The sequence below is a fragment of the Ursus americanus genome, chromosome 24 (genome assembly GCF_024610735.1).
Source record: "Ursus americanus isolate L20-20 chromosome 24, mUrsAme1.1.p, whole genome shotgun sequence".
NCBI classification, from domain to species: Eukaryota; Metazoa; Chordata; class Mammalia; order Carnivora; family Ursidae; genus Ursus; species Ursus americanus.
The window spans coordinates 23,277,498-23,295,010 of NC_142150.1; the positions used below are offsets into that span (position 1 = coordinate 23,277,498).

Below are 17,513 nucleotides of genomic sequence, written 5' to 3' on the forward strand. Positions count from 1 at the left end.
TGTAAGTGGGACTGTTTCCCTAATATCCTTTTCAGATTGTCTCTTGTTAGTTTCTAAGAACGTAACTGATTTTTATATGTTGATTTTGTATACTGCAATTCGTTGCATTTGTTTAGTATGAAAATTTTTATAAGGAATTGTTAAGATTTTCTGCATAAAATCATGTCATCTGTGAACAGAAATCATTTTACTTCTTCCTTTCCTACTTGGATGCCTTTTATTATTTTTCTTGCCTAAGTGCTCTAGGTAGGACTTCTAGTCCTATGTTAAATAGAAGTGGTGAGAGTATCCTTGCCTTGTTCTTGATCTTAGAGAAAAAGCTTTTAGTTTTTTACCATTGAGTATAATGTTAGCTGTGGCTTGGCATATATGGCCTTTATTATGTTGAGTTATGTTCTTTCTATACCCAGTTTATTGAGTTTTTATCATGAAAGAACATTGAATTTTGTCAATTTTTTTCTGCATTTATTGAGATAACCATATGATAATCACGTGATTCATGTAGAGCATGCTTGAGCTCTCTAACAACCTCGTACGTGGAAGTGGAGAGACTTTGGAGTGGAAGCAGCATGAAGTAGGAAAGATGGGGAGATAAGCAATAATATCTCTAACTTTATTGTAACCTCAAGGTGGTGTGACCTAGATTTAATTGGCTTGTATAAATACAACATAGAGCCAAGAATAAGATTAGAATCATGGTAAATGTAGATAAGTAACAAAGATATACTTGTATTGTCTTTATCAGTCAGCACATACATAAAGTGTAGGTTATTCTGAGGACTTCAAGGAAAAGATAGAGAAATAGAAATTGTAATTCAAGAATCTCGGTAGAAGATGCTCAGATATGTTCCTTCTAGGCCTGTGTTATAGGCTGAAATTTATATCCCAAAAAGATATTTTGAAGTTTTAACTCTCAGTACCTCAGCATGTAAGCTTGTTTGGAAATAGGGTCATTGCAGATGTAATTCGTTAACATGGTATCTTGCAGGAGTATGGTGTGCCTTTATTCCCATATGACCAGTGCTCTTAGAAGAGTCGGAGAGACACACGGAGACACACAGGAGAAGATGATCATGTGATTGTGGAGGTAGAGATTGGAGCGATGCTTCTCTAAGCCACTCTATTGTTGGTAACACTAGAACCTAAGGAAAAGAAAGCATAGACCAGCTTTCCCCCTAGACTCTCCGTAGAAGATATGGCTCTGTTGACACCTTGTGTTTGGACTTCTAGCCCTCAGAACTGTCAGATATTAAATTTTCTGTTGTTTTAAATGTCCCCAGTTAGTGGTTCTTTGTTGCAGCAGTCTGAGGAAACTAATAGAGAGTGTCTGGCTGTGCATTAGGCAAACAAGATAGAAAGCAGTTTAAGGATGAGAAGTTTGAAAAGGCATGCCCTGGACAAAACTTATAGGACAACTGGTCACAAGCCATTTTCAAGTTAGGTGAATTCTACCCCTTTAGACTAATCACTGCAAAACATAGTGCATTTCACTCTGCGGGCTGCTGAACACAAACCAGCTTGTTAAGTCATCAGTCACTCTCAAATGTGCAGTAATGGAAGCAAAAGGCAACATGTTATTTACTCAAAAAGGCTCGCTTCAAACTGAACAATGGAAGAGTTAAATAACAGCTTATGTGTTCCTGCTTCCCACTCTTCTGCTTGATTTCTCATCTTACGTGACTGTAAGATTAAGAGCCTCGTGGACACCATTGATGGTGGTAATATGGCTCAAGGAAAAATGCCCAACTATGAAATAGGAAGGGAAAAAAAATAAAAGCATTGATACGAAATAAGCTCCACTGGAATTGATGTGAATTTGTGATCACTAAATCTATGAAAGGCTCTGGTTACATAGTCCAAAATCAATTTGAAGAAAAATAAAATATGCAACAAAACACAGGAATATTCTTTTTTTCTCTGCAGCACAAGGTAGAAGTGTTTGATAGTATCTGCTACATTTTTTATACTCTTCATCAAGTTAAATTGGCATCGGGGATCTTGGTAGGTAATTCCAGGTGTGTTCTTCCTGGGCATGTGTTATTAGTTGCATTATGCTGGGTGCTTTATATATATGTCAGTCTTAATGCTCACCATACCTTTTGGTCAGATTTCCAGACATTTCGTAGACCTGTGCGTGGCACTTGTTCAGTGTACGGCTCCTGGCTGTTCTTTTTGGTCTTGCCTTTTAGAGACTTCCTGTTCATGCACAAACAAGTATCCAGGTAATGTTTCAATGCACACTTGTGCAGATTTCTATGTTTTCTCTCTCTCTGTATCTCCTTTTCTTCCGCTACCCTGTTCTTAAAATTCTAGCCATCTTACCTATTCTGAAGTTTGAGCTCTGTCTTAACTCAGTGAGACTGCCACACTTTGCTTGGTAGAGGCCTGCCTTGGTCAAGAAATTGTCTTCAGGTGGAAAGTTTATGCAGTCTGAAGTCTCCATTTTTGTTTGTTTGTTTGTTTGGTTTGGTTTGGTCGTTGTTGTTGTTTATAGGGACCACAGTTCTGCTCTAGGATGTCTGAAAGACTGAAAATTGTTATTTTGTATATTTTACCCAGTGTTCTGGTTATTTATGGTGAGAGGTCAAATTCCCACCAGTTATTTCTTTGTTTCTAGAAGTAGAGTTCGCTTAGCTAGATATTTGTATAAAATGAATCTAATCTCTTTTAAACTTTCTTAAAATACTAATTGTATGTTTCTTTATAATCTCCAAATTCTGTTTTTCATGCACAGTATTTATTTTAATCTTTATCCTGTTTTGTTTCGTTTTTTTTCTAAAGTCAGGCTCATATTAAAAGCAATAGTAATACTTAATATCAGTGGCTGTCAGTTCATACCTATTTTTTCACTGGGTCTTTTGAGTGTGATGGCTGCACTTCCCTGATGGTATCTAAGTGGGAATTTGGAAATTGAATTACTTAGAAATGACACTCACATGATCATTAAGGAGGGCAGCATTCTGTGACAAGATCCACCCCAGCCGTTCTAGTTCTTCCAATGTAGCTGTCCCCCCATTTCTTTAGGGAGCAGTTCCTATGTTTTGGCCTGAGGATAAATATTCTGCTGCCAACTCAAAATTTTAGAAGATACAGAAGAGTAATTTAAACAGCTCTCCTGCGAAATTAATAAAGGAGGAGAAAGGAAAGGGGGAGGAGGTGGGGGAGAGTGGGGGAGAGTTTGGGTGGTGTTTGTGCCACCTCACAGAGCTAACACTGTACAGCCTGCTCTTTAATCCATGCCTTGAAACACAATCACTTTGGGTATCACTAGTGAGTGGTTGACTGCTATAATGGAAATTCAGGAAAGGCTCCCCTCCCTCCTGCTTCTTGATGGTCTCTTGAATGTGATTGTATCATTTTTGACAACATTCTCATATGGACCTGACACAGGAGATAAGATAACTCTCCTCAGGAATAGAAGAACTGGGGAGTTGCTTTTTGTTCAAAAGCTAAGGGAGCTTAGCTTCTAAGGAAAATAATTCACTATTTGGATGAGCCCCTGTTTTACTTGAGTAGGTAACAGGTAAGGAAAAGTTTCCAGCCTCCACTTATATTTCCTTGCAGTTAGTGTCATGATTTCCAGCTATCAAAAAGCACTATATCGATTGTACAAGCTCTGTAATTTTATGAGCTATCATGTAACACCAAAAATCATCATCATCAGTGATACAAGTTGCCTTTGATTCTTTTTCTTTTTTGCCCTACAGTCCAACTCCAGAATTCAATTTCACATAGAATGTTTCAAGACTCACTGAACCTTTAGCCCAGAATTCACATTGGAAGCAATAATTTCTCATAACTTGTGAAGTAATTGTTTTCAAAGTTGCATGCTTTGGCTGAATTATTTTGTAAGTTATATTTCTTTATATCCTATGAGAAATACTTAGTGTTTTTTAAACTGAAGGCTAGTTGACATACAATGTTACATTGGTTTCAGGAGTACGACATAGTGATTCAACAGCCTTATATGTTATGCTGTGCTCACCACAAGCACAGCTACCATCTGTCACCATACAACACGGTTACAAATACCATTGGCTATTCCTGATGCTGTTCCTTTTACCCTGTGCTATTGCTGGTTGTAAATTAATTGCCAGAAGTACTGTTCTATTCTATGTCTAAATCATCCTTGAGATTCTTGCCTATCTTTACATGTTACAAAATTCTCATCTCCCATCCATGTGGATTTTGAAAATTTTCAAACTTTGAGAATTATAGAAAATGTAATTATAATGAGCATACATCCTCCAACTTTCATGTTCTCCTCCCAGTAGTAGTTATTTCCTCCTTTTCCACATCTTATCACATGTTTATAAAAAGAATTTCAAATTAAAATAATGATATAGGGGCATCTTGGTGGCTCAGTCTTTAAGCATCAGACTCTTGGTTTCAGCTCAGGTCATGATCTTGGGGTCCTGAGATTAAGCCCGGTCTTGGGCTCCGAGCAGAGTCTGCTTGTCTCTCTCCCTCTGCTCCTCCCCCTGCTCTCTCTCCCTTTCCCTTTCTCTAGAATAAATAAATAAAATATTTTAAAAATAAATAAAATAAAATGATATATATCTCTTACAGAATTTACTGCCAGGAAAATGAATGATTTATATTCTGTTTAAAGAAAATGAATTAAAATGTTCCAGCCAAGAGGAATATGAACTCAGTTGGTAGTATTCCTTGCACTCAGGATTAGCAATATTTATCAAATTATTTCCCATGCTGTGTTGAGAAATATGTATTCTTTTGTTACTAAGCATGTTCATCCATGTACACACATATACGTATGAAAAATTAAAACATGTTCCATGAAACAAGCTTACTTTCATTATGTGTTGCATCCTATTTTTTTGTCTATTACATTTTTAAAAATGATGTTTGTGACCCCTTTCATTACTGATGTCTAGCATCTCCCTATCCTTTGTAATGATGAGGAATTATCATTGTGTCAGCAAAGACCAGAAAATTCTCACCCCTCATTTTGATTACTAGAGTGTAAAAATGGTACTTAATCTTGTCCAGTTAGACCATTCTAAGGGAGGATTGAACCTTCATATTTTTATATTTGAAATATAGTATACATTTATAGAAGAGCATAAAATAGCTTAATAGTAAGAATACCTGGGCAAAACCCACTAAGGTTAAGAAATAGTAACACTGAGATATTTTAGAAGCATTCTGACAGCCCTGCAGAATCATTATCTCCATCCTTTCCAAAGGCAAGTACTACCTCGATTTTATCATTCCCTTGCTCCGTTTTTATTTGTTGCTACCTAAGCATTTATCTCTAAATACTACGATTAGATTTTGCCTTTAAAAATATTATATTACTGAATATTGATGTGTATTCTTTCATGTTTTCTTTTGCTCACCATCATTTTTGTAAAATCCATCTATGATGTTGCATGTAGCTACAGTTCATTTATTCTTTACATATCATATTCTGTTGTGTGACTTATATATTACTTTTCTATTAATTGTGAAAGGACATCTACTGTTGTTAGTTTTAGGCTATTATGATGATAGTTACGAATATTATTTTACAAGGCTGGTGATGCCTATGTATCACATTTCTGAAGCAAACCTACAAGTGGAATTGCTTGATCATAAGGTTGACTTATGTCCAACACTCGTTAGAAAATGAGTGTTCCAAAGCAGCTGCTTCAATTTAAGACACCCATCAGAAATGTCTGCGAGTTCTAGCTGGCCTGCATTCTTACCAACACTTGGTAATATCAGTGTTTTTTAGTCAAATTGTTCAATGTGTATATTAATCTAATTTTAGATTTAATTTCCTTTCACTGATATGAATTTGAGCATCTTTTCTAATATTTTAAAGCCATTTGGAAATGTTTTTGAATCAAATTCCTATTTAAGTCTTTTGACTTTTTAAAAAATATGGTTGTCTGTGTTTTTGTAATTGATTCATAGGAGTCCTTTACATTCTTTGGATGTAAATTGTTTTCAGGTATATGTTTCAATACATTCTTGTCCCACTTTGTGGATTGCCTTTTTACTATTAAAAGAAAAGTGAATTTTAAACCAAGTGAGTTTCTCTTTGCCTTTGTGTTCAAAAATTTTGTGTCTGTTTCAAGGCAAATTACCTCTTTGATTATAACCCTCTCTGTCCTTTCTAGAGGTAACCACTGGCTGTTATGGTAGTTATATTCTGGATTTTTAAAAAATATATATTTTTACAGTCTTTTTAGGTACCCCTATGTAATTTTCTTTAAAGTTGTACTTGTACATGGTATAGTGCCTTGCTTTTGTTCTTTTTTATGTATTGCTTCTTTTGATCAATATCTTGTGTGTATTCATATATTTTCGTTGACCAGGAGTATTCCAATACATGTACCTGACACTTTTCCTTTTAGTTATGGCTAAAAATTTCTGTGTCTGTGATTTATCTTATTGGCCTATTTGTCTACCTTTGCACCAATATCCCACTGTTTTATTTCTTTTAACTTACAATGTAGATTGATATCTGGTAATGCATGTCCCCTTAGTTTGTTGTACTCCTTCAGTATTACTTGGACTATTTACGGCCTTTCCATTTCTTTCTTTCTTTTTACTTTTTTTAAGATTTTATTCATTTATTAGAGAGAGAGAGAGTGAGAGAGAGCGAGTGCATGAGCTGGTAGAGGGGCAGAGAGAGAGAGAGAGAGAATCCCAAGCAGACTCTGCACTGAGCACGGCGCTCTATGTGGGGCTAAATCTCATGACCCTGAGATCATGACCTGCACCGAAACCAAGAGTTGAGTGCTCAACTCACTGAGCCACCTGGGTGCCCCTGCATTTCCATGTAAGTTTTAGTTCAGCTGGGCAATTTCCATGCAAAGTGTGCCATATTTTGATTGAAATTGCTTTGATTCTAGTAATCAATTTTGGGAAATTGGCATCCTTAACATATTTAGTTCTTTTTAATAGACATTTACATTGCTCAATTTATCTTAATCTTTTAACATTGCTTTTAATAATGTTTTGTTGTTGCTTTTAAAGATTTTATTTATTTATTTATTTATTTGAGAGAGAGTGAGCGAGAGAGAGAAAGAGCATGAGCCGGGGGAGGGGCAGAGAAGCAGACTCCGCACTGAGCAGGGAGCCCGGCGTAGGACTCCATCCCAAGACTCTGGGATCATGACCTGAGCCAAAGGTAGATGTTTATCCGACTGAGCTACCCAGGCGCCCTGTTTTATTCTTTTTAAGATAATGTCTTGCTTTTCGATTTTTTCCCTAGGAATTTGATATTTGTGCTATTTTAGTTATAGCATAGATTACTTTAAATTCTCTAATTGTTTATAGCTAGTATATGGAAACAAAGCTGGTATTTGTATATTGACCTTATATTAAGTAAGCTTGCCACATTTATCAATTCCAATAGATTTTCTTTGGATAGTTTGCTTCTGTTTTTATATTTTCATGTACACATTCATGTCCTCTATGACAGGTAGCAGTTTTAGATATTTCTTACCAATTCTTACATCTTTCGTTTTATTTATTGCATCACAGCTATAGTTAAAATTAATGTTAAAAAGTAAACACTGTTGTCTGTTACTGATTTCCGGAGGAAGGCAATATTTTACCATTAAATGTGGTATCTGCCATAATTGTTTGTAAATGTCTTTATCGGGTTCATATTTTGAAAGTTCATTTATTCCTAGATGTAACTAATGTTAACAGAAAGTGGTTCACTTATTTTTTAAAATCCAGTTTTAAAAACTTCCTTTTAACTGCAAAATTAAGTCAACTTTCATTTCATGTAATTACTGACCTGTATCTGACATATGAGTTTATGAGTTTTATTTGTTTGATTTATTTTTCATTTTTGCTTATTTTTAGCTTTATTCAGGATTCATATTTTTAATCATGTTCCTAGTGGTTACCGTGAAAATTCCAGTATGCCACTCTAAGCATCTGTAGCCCTGGGAAAGGGTCTGCATCCACTTCTGTGGCTCCCCTTTCAAGTGAGTAATGAGTCCTGCTACCACTCCTGGATTTGAACATTGACCTTGCCTTCGGCCGACTATCTCACATGGATTACTTAGTTTCTATTACCCCGTAGACCTGAATTCCCAGATACCTCCACTAATTCTGAACACAGAGGCTAGTACGTACATGGCTTAAGTCTTATTTATACTTGGTGTTTCCTTTTGCCTCTTGCTGGATGTCAATGTTTATCATGTTTGTGTTCCCATCTACGTCATTTAAATTCTTATTATATTAATCATCTGCCTCTGTATTTGGAGAAGAGGTTGTCTTGCAATGTACAATTGCAATTCCCATTTAACTGGTATTTCTAACTCAGTTTCTCTGTCTGGATTTGGAGTGTTCCAGATTAGATGATGATGAGTTAAAGTTGTGGCGGTGAGCAGAAGCGTCTTTACTTGAGATATATATTGTATCAAATTTTATAAAATTTTATGATCGAATGTGGGTGGTGAGGTATCAAGGAGTTGTAAAAATATCTCTTAAACCTGATCAACTGGATATATTTAGTATCATTTATTGAAGTGGGAGAAAATGGAAGAGAAATTTAGTTTTTCAGGTGGTTGCAATTTGGTTCACTTCTGAACATGTTGAGAGAAAATATTTGTGAGACATAGATGTGGACTTTCCAAGCAAGTAGTTGTATACATGAGAGGGTCAGTAGAAAAATGGGGCTAGAGGCAAGTTTGGGAGTTGTCAGACTATAAATGGTTTCGAAAGCCTTTCTCTCCAGTTGATACCTTTTGCTCTAGTCTCTTAGGTTGATTTTTCATAGTCACATGTGTTTACTAATTCCGACCCTACTAATTGAGCTTTTAGCCTTCTCTGTTCAGGTTTTGCAATGCCACATCCATTACTTCACATGATTTCTGAGGCTTCTGTTAATGTTTAACATTTAAATGGAAAGGCAACAAAAGGGCTCATAACTAAATCCAGTAGACATTGGCTGACTTATGCAGAAATGGATATGGGACACGTTACTTAGATAAATGTTAGGCTGGAGCTTTTTTCTGATTTGTTAAGATTTTTCTAACAGGGCTCAAGTTATTTCATATGCATTTTGTTCTTTTAAATAGAAAGTCAAAGTTTATATAAACCCTTCTTTAAAGCTTTTTCAATCAGTTCCATCATAAAAGCCATATTCTCAAACAAAATCAATATCTTAATTTGTTAAAATGAATAAAACCAAAAATTCCTTTATTGATTCTGAAGCCGACTTAAAATATATCATTCTGTACCTCTTTATTTTCAGATCCTCATTAGTGAAAACTGCCATGCTTCTAATCAGATGGTAGGTCATTTTTCATAACAATATTTAAGAAGTCGGATATGCTTATAACCCTGGGAGTGGAGTAATTTCAGAATGTACAGCTTGGAGTTCCAGCGTTACTAGTGCAGTCATATTCTCAAGGTATGAAGAAAAATGTAGAACTCCATAGTTATATGCAAGTATGTTTGTCACTTTCAGCAGCCCTTCCCCCAAAACAAAAGAGAAAAGAAGAATCAGAAAATTAAGGTTTGTACCAGAATAGAAACAGTAATATCTGAGAAAAAAATTGCATCTGGTTCCATATAGCTGAATAAAAGTTATTTTATTCTGACTCTTAAGATATTTTATAATAGTGCAGGTCTTCAAACCTCAGACTCCTCTATCATTTATACCACCGGGTCCAATGATGATTCCTAAATAAATCTGAATCAGTAAAGTGAAGAATAAGGACACTTTCTGTTGTTTTAAAACAATGTAATGAAAAAATTGGAAGAATCTTAATAGGAAACTTAACATGCCAGATCTCATCAGGTTCATTGCCTGACCTGATTTTCCATCTATTATACAAAAAACTACTCCTTGGTTCACTGGTGCTGTGCCTGATTCAGTCGTCTGCTGAATCTTTGCTACCAAAAGTGAAAAGTAGTTAATACAGTTTAATAAGTGCCATTATAATGAACAAGCAGTCTCCAGACCCAGTGTTTGAAAAATCCAATAGGCTAACTTTGCATTATTTTAACTCTCTGTTAATTCAAATGAGCACCATTTGAGGGAAATGAGAGGCAGATGATGGAAGGAACTGAGGCTTTATCTTCTTTTTGCCTCTCATTTCCACCTTGCCTGAGGTGGAGGGGAGAGAGGCCATAGCTGTAATAGGGATGCGGGGCACTTAATAAATGTTTAATTACGTTCAGATCTGTTCACTTAGCTTAGGAGTTATTGTCAGCTAGTTAATGGGACATTAATTAAAAAGCATATTCAATGAGGTGAGGGTCATTTTCACCTGCAAGGTTTCTACCTGTCTTTGGAGCCCTGATGGAATCTCAGCTAATTAGCCACATTTCAAAGAAGACCAAACCTTTGTGTCATTTAATAAAATACATCATGACAGCAGCATAACATATGAAGGAACAAAACGGTAGGGGCAGCCACCATATTGGCAGTGTGGCTGGAAGTTAAAAAAGAAGGTGTATAAGAAAGCTGTAAAACTCTAAGTACATGGGGAAATGTGCAAGCTCAGAATGTTTCTGTTTTTGTATTTTTAATTTATTTTATAGAAAATGAGGTTGTAAAGACTAAGCAGTTTTTGTATTGGATTGGTAAACAATTCCTCTTCATTTCCTAAGACATTCTATTTTACTGTATTTGTGATTTCAGAAATTCAACAAAAATGCCACTTTCTAGATTTCTTTAAGGTTCTGACATTGAAAGAATAATACATTTCAATAAAGTTTTAAATATTTTGCATGCCCACTAAGGGGCTAAATTTTAGTTTTGTGAATGAAATGGTGCAGTTTGCTTATTGCAGAAATGGAACAAGATCCTCCATTTTGTGGTGATTTGCACTCAATATTTCAGAAAATGCACATTTCATACAGGTGCATGACATTAATTTTAACTATAACATTTTTTAAAAAGATTTATTTATTTGAAGAGGGGGTGAGAAAGGGAGAGGGAGAGAAAGAATATCAAGACGACTCCCCACTGAGATGTGACCTGAGCTGAAATCAAAAGTTGGGTGCTTAACCAAATGAGCCACCCAAGTACTCCAGTACCGTAAATTTTGAATGGTTATTAATCATGGTAAAAATAAATGCTAAAATTTGGTTGTATGTATATATCAGATAGTTATTCTGTTTCAAAGGTGCCAGGCACTGTTTCAGTGCTTTATAATCATTGCCTCATTTGGCCTTCACAATGCCCCCATGATACTAATTTGCATGTAGTTACATAACTCATCCAAGGTCACAGATGTGGTGCATGTCTCAGCCTGAATTCAAATCTAGATCTGTCTTTATTCCAAGCACACCCTTTTAATGACCACACTCTATCACTTTAAGATAAAATAAAAATGAACATTTTCTACAAAGGAATTTTTTTTTAATTAAAAAAAATTTTTTTTATAACCACTGTCTTACCAATTGCTGCTCTTTGTATTCTAAAAATTGGTCATGGTGTAAACCGATGAAATGCTTTTTTGTAAGAAACTGGAAGAACTTGAAACATGGGTCTGAGAGGAAAACTATTCTAGAGTCAGATGTCAAAACCTTCGTGCCAGATTGCCAAACTAGTTTGTATTTCTTTGAAAGATGGAAGAAAATATACAATTGTCTGTTGCTCTACAGATAACCCAGGGATTTCATTAAGTTCATTACATACGTGGACTAGTACTAAAGTTCATGTCTGTGTGGATTTAAGAGCCCCAAAGATCTGTGTTCCTGGGTGGGCTCACCCTACTCTCCCCTCTGGCATTTAGAGCTTTACCCTCTGCCTTGACCATAGGAGCACAAATCCCGTTCTGCCCTTCATCCCTTTCTCCATCAGTCTGAGACACCAATGTCATGCCACACCCCCAGATTCTCATATTCTGTACACCTCCTGTTATTGCCCCACAGCAAAATCCTAGTATCACCAAGCTCTTCTGTCTCCTGCACCTTCTTGCTCTAATGGGATTCTGACTCTTTCCTAAGGATACGGTTTCCCGTGTGGCTCTCTCAAGGTGTGACTATTGGTCTGACACACTCCTTGTACTTGGAATTAGGGTTATGTGTCTTTTGGGTTCTCATTTCTGTTTTCAGACTCTCCCTCTTTCTCTGGTTTTCAATCTCATAATCTTGTGCCCTCAGAGATTTCTAACAATGTCCTTCCTCACTGCAGTGGCCTTTAGATCCTTGGATTACCTAGTTTCACTCCTTAGAGATTTTAGTTCCAGGCTCACAGTTATCCTCTCCAATACCATTCCAGTATTCATTTCAATATATATGTAGGTGATTTCAATATATACGTAGATGACCCTTCCAGTGCCATGGCTTATCAGGGCTTTGTCTATCTTTCCTCTGATTATCTTGTGCTACTCCCACCTCAGTCATTCATTTCCATGGTGATAAACTATACTTATCGTTGACAAAACTTCAGTTCCTCTAGGATCTTAATTTCAGTCTCAGTTTCACCTGATATCAGATTACCACTTCCTGATTCCTCACTCCTTCCAGAGGTCCAATTCGAATATTTCTTTAACTGAACCAGGATTTACAATTCACTGTTGATATCTACTTTTTATGTTTTTTCCCCCACAGCATCCTTTTTTTTTTTTTTTTTGAGATTTTATTTATTTAACAGAGATAGAGAGAGCAAAAGCTGGGGCGGGGGGGGGGGCGGGGGGAGAGGCAGAGGGAGAAGCAGACTCCCTGCTGAGCAGGAGCCTGACAGGGGGCTTGTTCCTAGGACCCTGAGATCAGAACCTGAGCTGAAGGCAGACCCTTAACAAACTGAGCCACCCAGGGACCCCTCACAACATCCCAGTTTTTAAAACCGGTTTAGATCCATGCTCCACCGTCACACACTTGTCTCTCTCACCATTCATCATACTCGTCTGGAGAATTCCAACCCTAATGAAAATCCCTACTTATATGCCCTATACTCAAGTGGCTGATTGTTGGAAAGGAAAAACTCACAAATGTGCTGACAGGTTTAGATTTATTACACTAACCAGAAATTGTCCTTAGTGCAGTCCCATAATTCTGTTAGTTTCCTGCTCCATTCATTCTTCTATTATCTTAGATAACTATTTTATACTTTCTCCTCGCTCCTCAAATCTCCAAATCTTCCTATGCTCTAATCCTTCTAAGGATTTGCCTTTGTATAACACTGAGGAAAAAAAAAATTAAAAAGCCTTCTTTCTGCTCCTGTTGTCACATCTATATTCCTCCCTGTATCTGTAACAAAAATTCTTGCCTTCTTTCTCATTACTAGAAATGGATGCTCTGTACTTCTAAGGCAGCCTTTTTTCTTGAACATTTATTTCTTCCCTTTTTCAACTATTCAGGGCCATAGATCCAACAGTAAATCTGTTCCTTGTGTGGTCAATTTCCTCTTTTAACTTGAAAGTAGAATTATAGTTCCAAAATAAGCTATAATTTCTCCGAGCAAAGTCAAAACCTCAAAATATCTTGACCACACATTGCATTCCAGCTACCAGTCCACATCTTGGTTCTCTTTTAGAACAAAATGACATAGACTTGAATATCATTATTCTTGCCAGTTCCTAACCCCTTTCTCTTTTGAACCCATTCCTGCCAGTTTTTTGCCACTACCATCCCATTGAAATGCCTCTTGTGAATATAAGCAGTGGATACTCAGTTACAGAATCTGATAACCAATTCTCAGATGTAGCGGCATTTGACACAGTTGGTCATTCCCTTCTCCCCCTTGACAAACCGTCTCCATGTAGGTTGAGGGCTGCCCTAATCCTCTTTGCTTCTACCTCACTGACCATGCTTTTCATTTCCCTTGCTGGATTCCCATCACGATTCTGTGCTCTCAGTGTTCGGTCGCTCCATCTCCTCCAGTCCTGTGGCTTTCAACATCATGATTGCTTTCATTTCTGAAATCAGTATTTTCAGATTGAGCACCTACACTAAATTCTAGATTTGACCAATTAAAGTCCCAGTCATCTCACTGCCATTCCGTACTTCACATGTTTAAAACCAAATTTCTAATCCCTCGCCTCTCTCAGTAAATGGCAGTAAATGACTGTCTAGTGACTCAGGCTAAAGTCTTTGAGGCAGCATCTGAAATCTCTAAAATTCTGTTTATTCTGAAAGCAACCCCCATGGGTCAACATTTATCCATCATGAAAATGTATGCTTTACCTTCTCTCTTAGTATCTCTTCCACTAATGTTCTTGTCTCAGCCACCACCATCTCTGTTAGATTAATGCAGTAGTCCCAACTCGCTTTCCTGCTGCTGTTTCCCTTCTTTAGTCCATCAAGCAGCCAAGATGCTTTTGTAAAATTTAAGCCAGTTCATTTCTATGCTCAAAACCTTTTCTTGGTTTCATATATCATTCCGTAAATAAGCCAACGTCTTTCCATGGCCTACTGAACCCCGTATGACCTGGCCCTATGCTACCTCTCTGACCTCTCATTCCACACTCCTATATCAGTCCGTGCCAGTCACACTAAAATCCCCCATGCTGTTCAAATGGGCAAGTAGTTTTTTGACCTCAGGGCCTTTTGCACCTGCTGTTCTCTTGGCTTGAGATGTTTTTTTCCTATATAACCCCAGGGCTTTATCCCTTATCTCCTTTAGGTATTTGTTCAAACATTTTCACATCAGTGAAGCATTTCCTGAACAGTGTATTTAGAAGTGCACTCCTCTTGCCATATCACTTTCTGTCTCGTATCTCCTTCCCGTATTTTAATCTTTTATTGTACTCTACCAGGCTCAGTATCTGACAAACCATATACACTTTAAATTGTTGGCGTCCCTTCTGTTAGAATCTATAATATATGAGTCAGGTGTCTCTGTTGTTGTTTTTAAACTGTTCTATCCCCAGCACATAAAATGATGTCTGCATTGTAGTAGGTGTTTCATAAGAATTTAGTAAATAAATGTAATACGCAAAATGTGATGGTACCAATCAGTTCAGCATTCCTGTCTGGGTCTATCAATGACAGTACAGATAATAGGAGATGGGAATGGAAAAAAGTCACTGAGAGAAGAGAAATTGTCTCTTGTTAATGTTACCTAGAAAGAGAAATGAGTATCTACACAGAAAAACAGAGTTTTGTGGAGCTATGTTTTAATAGCTTTAATAGCACAGAAATGATCAAAAGAAAAAAAAGTCTGCCTTTTAAGAAACTAGTTTTGGGCCATCAACAGTGTTTCCCAAAGGGCATTCCATTTGAAGCTGTTTGCAGGAGCTATTCCCAGGCGTAATCTGTGAGAGGGATTCTAGAGTACCTGGGCTTGAGAAAAGCTGTATCACATTTAAATAGGTTTTTCCATTACAAGATTTCTTAAATTGTTTAAAACTCAAATTTGTATTGCCTATCCTATTAGAGGAATAATTTACATACTGTTTTCAAAACGTGTTTGAGTAAATAATGCTTTTTTCATGAAGCTATTTATGGAGTTTCCTGAAATATATTGAACAGTAGTTAGCACCTATTATAAGTATTATTCTAGGCATGGAGAATACAGGAGGAACTAAGTCCCTATTCTAAAGGAGATTACATTTTACTTCCTACAAATAAAACCAAGAAGGTACAGCAATATACCCATAAATACAAAGGCCTAGATCATATAAGCTATTTCTCAAATATATGAGAGTGTATTTTGTTATTTATTATATACTAGCACTTCTATTATTTTAAATTATATACAATTTTACTATCATATAATAAGCTCTTTAAAAACCTTTCAAATTGCTGATACCCTCCCTGAAGGAGAATTCTCCTTCCTCCCCCACTGATATCATGCTTGGCTTCATGACTTGCTTTGCCCAGGGAAACATGAGTGGTAGTCATATGTTCCACTTCTCAGCAAAAGCCTTAGGAGCCATTATGTGGTTCTACAATCTCTATTTTAACTCTTCCATGAGATTGGCATGAAACAGATAAGAGCTATTCCTTCGGTGTTGGTCTTAGTGAAGCTGAGTCATTGTTCACCCACAACTGACCTATTGTAGACACAGACGTGAGCACAAAATAAAGTTTTGCTATAAACCTCTACGATTTAGGGTCACTGGTTACCACAGCAATACATAGCAAAGCTCACTGATCTAAGAAACATTAGAGAGAGATTTACATTTTAGGTGATTTAATTTGTAAGATGTTCATTATCTAGGCGTAGGGTCTGCAAAAGAAGAGCTGGAATTCCAGGCAAAGAGTGCAGATGTGCAAATGTCCGGAGGCAAGCAAAAGCGGTTTTGAGGAACTGCAAATACTTTATCACATCTACTGTTGACTTTATATACATTTTTTAAAAAAAGCTTTGAGGGGCACCTGGGTGGCTCAGTCAGTTAAGCATCTGCCTTCAGCTTAAGTCATGATCCTGGAGTGCTGGGATCCAGAGGCATTAGGCTTGCTGCTCAGCGGGGAGCCTGCTTCTCCCTCTCTCTCTGCCCCCCCCCCTCCACCACCTCATGCTTGCTCTCTCACACACTGTCTCTCTCTCTCTCTCAAATAAATAAAAATTTAAAAAAGGAAATTTTAACAAAAAAATAAGTAAAAAATAAGTAAAATAAAAATAAAAAAGCTTTGTCAGGTAGGTCCATGCTATATCATGGTCAATTTTATATATTAAGGTCTTCAGACATTATCATATAGATGTTAGGGATTTAAACAGTGATGGCAGCAAAACTGGATTTGTCATTTAAAAAAGACCATCCTTGCTCCAGGTGCGTGGTGCACTGGGCTATCGTGAGCGTCTGTTTGGGAAACACTGGCATTAATTCAACAGAGGACTTGGAAAAACTTGAATCATGGGGGTGACAGTGATAGAGATAAAAGTACAAATTCTGGTGGCATTTAAGTGGGAGAAGCAGGAAGACTTAATGAGCTGCTGGAACCAAGAGGAACGAGTAGAAATAGAGGAGCAGAAGGAGGAAGATGATATCTGTTGAAGGGCTCTAACAGCTCTTTACAAATGTGAGAGAATATCCTTCCTACCACACTAATAATGAGGAAGCATGAGCATGGGACAGGTAGAATGAAAAGTGGATTTTTTTTTTCTTCTGTCTTTCTTTTTTCTACCTGAAAAACCACTAGTCACAGTAGGCTCCACCTAAAAACACAATTCAGGATGACCGATGCTCTTACTAGGTGCTTCATTCAATTTTATCTTATTGTCCAGTAACTAAGTTTCTCTGCAGGGCTGGCGTAATAAAGACAGGGTAAGTGTCCCTGCTCTCGTGACAACCAGCAGGAGGGGGACAGTAGCCTGCCCTGGAGAATGTGGTTGTTGGAGGCATGCAGACAAATGCAGCACTTTTGAACTACATGCTTTCATAGATCACCCAATTCTTTCTTTAAAGAGAACTTGTGGCAGAAAATAATCAGAAGAAAACTTATTGCCATAAACTCCTTCTCCCCATGTTTGTTATCACAGGCATTGCACTAAGGCTTCTGGAGTCTTCAAAGTTTTGTTAATATCAGACTTTGGGAGTTCAGCCATTTAACTGGACCTCATTTTTTAATTCATCACAATTGTGGATACTGGAAGAATTTTAGTCCCTTTGTTTTGGGCACTGCAGTGTCACCAACAG

General features: G+C 37.0%; 1 pseudogene; it reads left to right on the forward strand.

The window, feature by feature from the left end:
* LOC123799512 (suppressor of SWI4 1 homolog) overlaps nucleotides 1–17,513 on the forward strand; it is a 130,540-nt pseudogene that overhangs the window by 72,534 nt on the left and 40,493 nt on the right.